General features: G+C 37.4%; 1 pseudogene; it reads left to right on the top strand.

Annotated features, from left to right (window-relative positions):
* The first annotated feature begins 6,345 nt into the window (after positions 1-6,345).
* On the top strand, positions 6,346-7,655 carry LOC140498326 (mitochondrial fission regulator 2 pseudogene; annotated as a pseudogene).
* Positions 7,656-8,389: the final 734 nt, after the last annotated feature.

The following is an 8,389-nucleotide window of genomic DNA, read 5'->3' as shown; positions in this document are numbered from 1 at the left end:
TCACATGAGTTTGAGTCACACGGAGTCTGTGGTGGGAGAAGTTTGCTGAACAGATGGAACAGGAAGGGGTGGAGCAGGAGAGATGCAACAGGAAGAGGCAGAGCTGGAGAATAGCTGAGAACAAGTTGGTCAGATCAGTCAGAACTGAGGGAGAGAGAAAGAAAGCAGGCAGCTGGAGCAGCAACAAGCATGAGTTGAAGAGCTTATCTGTAATTGGTTTAAAGGAGCTGGTTTGTGTGAAGCCTAACAGAGGGAAGGCTTGGGGATGGTAGTAGCCCTGGCATTGTTATTGTGTATAGATTTCTTTGTTGCTATGATGGATTTGGCTTTCTGGTGTCTGAATAAATGCTTTGGTTTTGTCTTCCATGTGAAGAGTCTGTTATATTTTGCTATTCAGATCTATGCTGGCATATTCAAAGCATTCATAGGTTCTGTGAAAGTCGTGTTGGTGCTACAGAGAATTATTTAGTTTTTGTTTTTATTCATGGTATTTAATATAGTTCCTGGTCTATGGTAATTTATTAATAAATGTTTGATTGATCATGAAAGTGGGCCAAATTTACAGGTTTACAGGTTTACAGGCTTCCTGGTTCCTGATAGTTTTTTTTTTTTTTTAATGCCTTGTGCTTGGTAATGACCAGGGAGTTTAGCACCATGTGCTGAATACTCTGCTAAGTGTTGTATATATAAAGAAAAACAAAATATAGCCCCTTATCAATTGGCTCACAGCCCAATGGGAAGAACGGGAGGAATAAGTAATTATATAGCACTTACTATGCACTGGACACTGTTCTAATCACTTTTTCCAAACATTATTTCATTTGATCTTCACAACAATCCTGTTGGTGGGCATTATTATCATTCCCATTTTACAGTTGAGAAAACTGAGGCAAACAGACTTATGACTTGTTTCTTTGATCTTTTAATTCATCTCCTCACCCCAGACCCAACAATCTATGCTTTGTACCATCAGCTGCCTCCAGTGATCTGGATATTGGGGTATTAAAAGACTGGAAAGATAAGGGGAGGGAAAAGAGTTAGCATGAGCCTAGTGGATATACAGACAGGGCAGTTAGGTGGTGCAGTGCATAGAGTGTCTAACCTGAGTTTAAATTTGGCTTCACACATTTACTCTGTGATCCTGGGCCAGTCACTTAACTCTGATTGCCTCAGTTTCCTCATCTGTAAAATGACCTGGAAAAGAAAATGGCAAACAATTCCAGTATCTTTGCCAAGATAACTCCAAACAGGGAGTCAGCAATGACTAAATAGTTGACATATAGGACTATACACCTGAACCGTGCCTTCAAAAGAACCCTTATCCTAGATTCTCTCCAATAAAGTTAAATAAAAAACAATTATATAAATACTTTTCCTTTGTTGGAAAAGCATAGGATCCCAATCCTCTGTGCTCGGCATTTAAGTGGGTTGAACTAGGTCCTCTTTAAGGACTCTCTCAGCTGTAGGAAGTTAAATAATTTTTGGTAATATTGTTTTGCTGCTGTCATTTAGTCATTTTTCAGTTGTTTCTGACTCTTTGTGGGGTTTTTTGGCATTGGGATTTTCTTGCAAACATACTAGGGTGATTTGTCATTTCCTTCTCCAGCTCATTTTACAGATGAGGAAACTGTGGCAAAAAGAATTAAATGATTTGCGCAGAATTGCACAGCTAGTAAGTGTTTGAGGCTGAATTTTAACTCAGGAAGATGAGTCTTTCTGGCTCCAGGCTCACACTCTATCCACTGTGTCACAGCACAGTACTAGAAGGGGAGTACTCTTTTCTAAGCCTCATTGTAGATGACTTAGAGAGGCTTATTACCAGGTTGACCTGAGAAATTTGCAGGTGCAACAACTTTTGAAAATCTCCTAAATCCAGGAACATAAACTCATCATTCTAGCAACAATGCAAGCAGTATCCATCGTGCCCCAGGAAAATCAGCCTAAAAGATGCCAGAAAATTAAATTTTTGAGAAAATTAAGTTGAAAGAACAAAGAAATACTGGGGAGAAAACTGTTATTGGTACAGAAAGTTGTTTGAGGAGAGAAAGCTTAGAAAACACTCTATAGTTGAGGGTAAAGATATCAGAAATCACTCACTTTGTTGAATTGGTTGCTGTTGGAAAAGGGAGCAAATAGAGCCAGCATAGAAGGAGCACATATGAACTGCGACTGCTAAAGAAGAAAAGGCATGCTAACTGGTAGGTTTCTATTTTAATTATTTTAACTGATACTAAGCTCAGTTGTTTCTACCTGTTAATCACATACAGATGGTGTCATTTTGGTGACCACTGTGGTCACTTCATCCTAGTTAAGTTTAGTCTGTAATTATACAAGAGTATCTGTCAACCACTTTGATGGAAAGAATGCACTCTATGATGAAATTACTCATTCTTCACATACACAGTCCTAAAAATCTGGGCTTACTTTCAACCTGTGCAAGTATCTCATATGGTGCAAGTTATCCAAGTACTACCTAACACTTCTTGTTTCCTATCTCTCCCAAAGCAAATTGGGAAGTTCATTATCTGATCCAATTGTTGGCCATCATCAACAGCTCTTGCAAGCACAATGTTTCACAAGTCAAGAAATAATCAGAGGTCAAAGAAATACTTTTAGAGGTCAAATAAAAAATAAAAACAACAATAATTATCATTTAAATAGATCTTTGAGGTTTACAAGGTACTTTAAATATTTTATTTAATTTAATCCTTAGTACATCCTTGGGAAGTGATTTTACAGATGAGAAAACTGAGGCATAGAGATGTTAAGTGATTTGCCTCGTCACACAGCTGTAAGCATCTGTCTGATGTAGAATTCAAATTCAACTCTTTCTGACTACATATTTAGAGCTATGTTCACTGAATACCTAGATGTCCCTAAAAGATTTGGAATTCATGATAGAACTCTAGGAAAATAATGCATTCTTATGATCAGTTTTCCCTGTAGGCCTCAATTATTTAAAGTCTCACCCAACAACTAGTAACACATCTAATAAAATTCTCTCCTCTCTGTCTCTCTGTTTCTCTATCTGTCTCTGCTTCTCTGACTCTGTATCTCTATGTCTCTGTTTCTCTATCTCTCTCCTCTATCTCTCCTATGTTCATATATTCCTACCTTGACTCCAATGACTCAGGAGGACTGCCTCTGGTAATTTATTATCCATATTCTCCATGTACCAGCTATCTGTAGAATGTTGCTTTTCACTTGAATACTTCCCTAAAGCTAACAACATATCAAGGAGGCAATAGATTCCTGACACCAATTGTCAATGTGCTTCTTCATCCATGATCCAGATGAACACACAAGCCCCGAGATGATAGAGAAGACTATCAACTCTGTCTCCATCAGAGACACCTCACCACCAATCCTCACCACCATTTGGGAAAGCAATAACTAGGGAGAAGGGGTCATCCACAACAACTGTAAACCATTCTGTATAAATGCCTGACTTTCATGCAAAGGGCAAGAAAGTCAATCCAACTGACATAGCAGGGCACCCTGAATGGAGAGATGGGGTATTCCAGGTAAGTTGATATTACCACCATCACCACTTTAACTACCATTTGCCTTTATGCCCTGAGGGAGACAGCTAAAGACCTGGAACCCAAGAATCTTTTGGAATAGCAATGACCAACAAGTTACTACTCTTGTTTCCAGTCCAGACCTAGCAAGTATTGTGGGGAAATATAATTGTGGGAAAGGGAGCCAGCTTCCTTGTTACCACCAGTTACAACTGTTGATCCACTTCCACGACCAGGCAAGTAAGTCTTGTAACCCTGCAAATGCAAGCACTGCCTAGACTATCAGCCCTGTTCCTCAAGTAGCCCTCATAGCCATCAATCAGAGAAGCAACTTCTGTGGAGATGCAGCCTGGTAACCACTCCTGCATGTGCTCACATCCACGTTTACTGGGGAATCAGAAAAGCAAAGTTTTGTCACCAATGTACTTGGCTTTGTCAAATGGTTCAGCATTAAAAACTGATATAATTTTGTCATTAGAAATGAAATTAAAGAAGTATTGCTATAAGTTTTGCTGTTTCACCGTAAAGACTATAGGACATTTCTACGTAACTTGCTGTTGAATTTTGCATGTTTTGGGTCACCCATTAAAATGTGAGCTCTTTGAGAGGAGCAACTGTCCTACTTTTGTATTTGTCTCCCCAGCGTTTAACACAGTGTACTGTATGTAATAAATGCTTAATAAATGGTTCAGTTATACATTTGTTCTCATTCACTCATGATCTTGGGTAATATCATTCTTCTTTCAATGCTCTATCAGTTGGCTTTGGGCCTTTTTTCAATTCTCATCCAGAAGTTTCCTAATCAGAAGCCATCTAGTTACAGGGAATGATCCTTTATCTGCACCAGGGAAAATTATTTCTCTTACATCTACTTCTAATTTGATGTCAGTTTCTCCCCTGAATTACAGATCTACTGACCTCTGATTTCTCTGAAGCTAGCCCAGAAATCATAAGCTTATCCCCTAAATTCAAGTTCAATCCCACATACCAAACTAGACACAACAATGAAAATCTTTAAGGCCTTCTTTCTTCAAGCACCTGCTTACTGAACTTCTCATCAAGCCCAGGACATTCCATGGGTCCAGTCAGAGATTCTTCACTATTTCAATTAAACTGACTTCCTTTGTAATCCTACGAACTTCATTCTATGTATTTAATTCTGCGAAGGAATCCATAGGATATATCAGAATGCCAAAGGGGTCCATAACATAAAAAAGGTTAAGAACCTCTGGTCAAGATTTTCCATAGCATTTCATATGCTTCCAATGGTCCCTTTAAACTTTGTAAGTCTTGCTGAGGCCAAATGGGTGAAATCATTCAAATTATCTCAGTTTATTCCTTCAAAAATCCTAGGTAGGGATCTGGAATTGAATGGAAGAATACTTCTAGTACTCAATGGAGGAAAAAATAAGTGTTATATAGTATTCTGTTGTATGTATCCACACAGAAAGGCCTGAATTGATTCTTATATTTCTAATATGCAGCTTCAAAGCATTCCTGGGCTGAGAGGTCACCACCTACCACATATACCTTTTCTGTTTCTAGAGGCAAGAGATTGCTACACTGAGAAATAGGGAGAGATGAGAAAGTGAAAGGTCTGTGTATCTGTCCTGAGTAGTTATATCTCTGCATGACTTAAGATCCTATTGCTGACATCCTAAATCACAACTCTGAATCAAAGGTCTACCTTCCATAAGCTCCTACTGTGGACCAACTTGCTCCTTCCATATCACATTCCAAATGTGGTCTTTAGGGATTTGGGGCTGCACTATCTCTTATTAGAGATAATCATTGCCAGATGTTATCGGAAGGTACCTAACTGCTGTTACCAGAAATCTTACATTTCATACATTCATATGGTCCTGTGTGCCTTTTTCAAATATCAGTTTACCTGTCAGAGATAGCTGCTAATGGGAACTTTACTAAGCATTTAGAATACAAACTAAAGTCATGAGATCATAATATCCCTGGCTCACAACTTTCTAAACACACTTCTGATAAGTTCTGGTTGAAACATTCAGCATCTATGGAATAACAATGATGACTTTAAAAAAAAGGAATTATCTTGTTATTTATAGAATTATAGAAATTACCCTCAAAAGGCATCCAATGCCTATTCTGTTATTATATAAATCTTAATGAAAAATGGATATCCATTTAGCAAATTTAGCTGTTTAATAGTTTCTTTTAAAATTTCTCTCCTTCCAGTTCTCCTCCTCCTCCTCTTCTCCTCCTTCTCCTTCTCCTTCTCCTTCTTCTTCTTCTTCTTCTCCTTCTTCTCCTCCTTCTTCTCCTTCTCCTTCTTCTTCTTCTTCTTCTTCTTCTTCTTCTTCTTCTTCTTCTTCTTCTTCTTCTTCTTCTTCTCCTCCTCCTCCTTTTATCTATTTCCTTACTAGAATTCAATTTGAAAAGATATTCACCGTTACTTTTGTGAATGGTAACATAATTAAATTATTCCATAGATACATATAGAGAACAAGAAGGTCTACTCCAGTTAAGTTAAAAAATGAATAATTTCAAATGATGATGGTGCTGGGACATTTCTTTCAAACAGCTAAAATAAGAGCATTAAAATCAAATATACAGAAGTATTTCTAAGTACCAACATGATTACACTTAGAAAAATTCTATTTCTTCAGGCTTTATGTTTTCTTTTTAAAAATATAAACACAATATTTTATATTTTCATTTTTCCTCTTGGGATATTTAGAACTCTATTATGATTTTTATAAGAGATGTTAGAAATGAATGCTATTTTTTATTAAAAAGAAAGTAAGAGGGGTCGGAGGACGGACTTGAAGCTGGACGGTTGACGCGAGTGCGAGCCCCCGGATCCCGGCGGCCTCTCGAGGGCCCGAGCGGAGGAAGAGTGTCAATGTCTCTCATGTTGAATCTGCTCAGGCAGCTCTTGGAATATTTTGGCATCCCCATAGAACAGTTTACACCAATATGGGAAGCTCATGCAAATGGTCGAAGTATTGTTCGAGTTATAGTGACCCGTTTACCTTCAAATCTCTTTTCAAGAGCTGATTTGTACCAGTTATGGTCCGCTATTTCAGCAATTTGGGAAAATAAGGAATATGGATCAACTCGAAGTATTGTTCGTAGCATTGGGAAAATTCTTCCTTTAGAACCTTGTCCAAGGCCTAATTTTGAGCAATTCCAATACTTGAACTCCTTAGACTATGATCAATATGGATCTGCTCTGACCCCCATGGTTCCATCATTTGCTGATATCCTGTGTGTGGCAAATGATGAAGTCAGATATGCCAAATTTAGAAATTGTATATGGAAAAATTATGAGGACAAAGATGAATTTTTCAATCTAATGCCTCCATCTTTAATTCCTGTTTCAAGACAAAGAAAGCAAATAAATGATCTTCCTGTTACTGAAGCAGCAATTAAAAAAATAGCTGCCCTTGAAGATGAGCTATCTATTCTTCGTTCCCAGATTGCTGCAATTGTTGGAATGCAAGAAACAGAAAACAGGTCTACTTTTGATTCCTCGAAATCTTATGATATGCCTGATAATTTGGGACCACTACCACCAATGACTTCTTCACCTTCCCCTGTACCAGAATGTTTTTCAACTTCAGTGGTTCATCCACCCCCTCCTCCACCTCTTCCACCTTCTCTACCTCCTCTATCAGGATCTAATATCAGTGATTCAGGCAGTTCAAGAAAAGAGCACCATGTTGCAAATAAGACTCTAGCAAATGTGCAGAAAACCAGAGAACCAAAGATGTTCCCAGCATGATGAATGTTCTGAAAGATATGGATAAAGTCAAGCTGCGTGCTATTGAACGATTTTCTCCCAGTATCCCTTCTGCTCCTTCTGTCAGAGACATATAAAAAATAATTGTTTAAAAAGTGGAAGAAGAGGGGAAAAAAAAGCAAAACGAATCAGTATATTAAGATGTCTGATAATATATGCAGTGTGCCACAACTGTGACTTCCCATCTCTGTAGATGAGTGGCATATTTCTTTTTTGGGACCATGCTTATGCTTTTTAACTTTGGAGCATTCACTTTTGATTGTTTTGCTTCTTCTATTTTATTATAATGTTTTATGTATATTTGTTGCCTCTGCTTCATTCTGCATCAGATCTTGTAAATCTTTTTATTTATATTTCATTTTTTCCTCCAATTACATGTTAAAACAATCTTTTTAATATTAAAAAAAAAATTTTGAGTTCCAAAAAAAACAAAACAAAAAAAAACAAACAAACAAAAAAAAAAAGAAAGTAAGAGAGAGAAAAAAGTAATATGGAATCTATTTACACCCAGCAAATTTAATGGGATGCCTTCAATGCTGTGGTAAAATGGACTTGCAAAGTCAGGCAAAAGATGAAATGATAGGTATTTCACGCAAGCTAGGGTCAGCAAGGTTAAGAAGGTGGATGAATGACAGGAAACATATATTATAAAAAAAACAAGGTGATACACATTTTGAGGAAATAATTGAAGCATTTACAATAAGTAAGCCAGGCTTGCTGGTATGGTCAGAGAACAATCTAAAGGTAAAGAATGCATGGAATTTTTTTTAGAAGTCTATGCTTGAACTTTTCATTGTAACATGGCTACTGGGCATCTGAAACCTTTATTTTGCTTAAAGGTCATCTCCAAGTTCATAATGAGCTTTGATCCTCTTGGATTAATTGTTATAATTAACACAGGACACTTCAATTCATTGTGTTATTTAGATCTCTTAATGATTTCAGTATCTCCAGAGACTTTCTGAAGGTAAAGGATCAAGTCTACAACAGAGGCATCTTCTTCATCAACATTTCTGTTCTCAGACCTACGGAAGATCTGACAGAAATAAAACTTGCTTTTAATAAGCTACAACCCCTCTGAACAAATATAAAT

The sequence above is a fragment of the Notamacropus eugenii genome, chromosome 4 (genome assembly GCF_028372415.1).
Source record: "Notamacropus eugenii isolate mMacEug1 chromosome 4, mMacEug1.pri_v2, whole genome shotgun sequence".
Taxonomy (NCBI): Eukaryota; Metazoa; Chordata; class Mammalia; order Diprotodontia; family Macropodidae; genus Notamacropus; species Notamacropus eugenii.
Note: the sequence above shows the minus strand (reverse complement) of the source record. Positions and strands in the feature narration are given on the sequence as shown.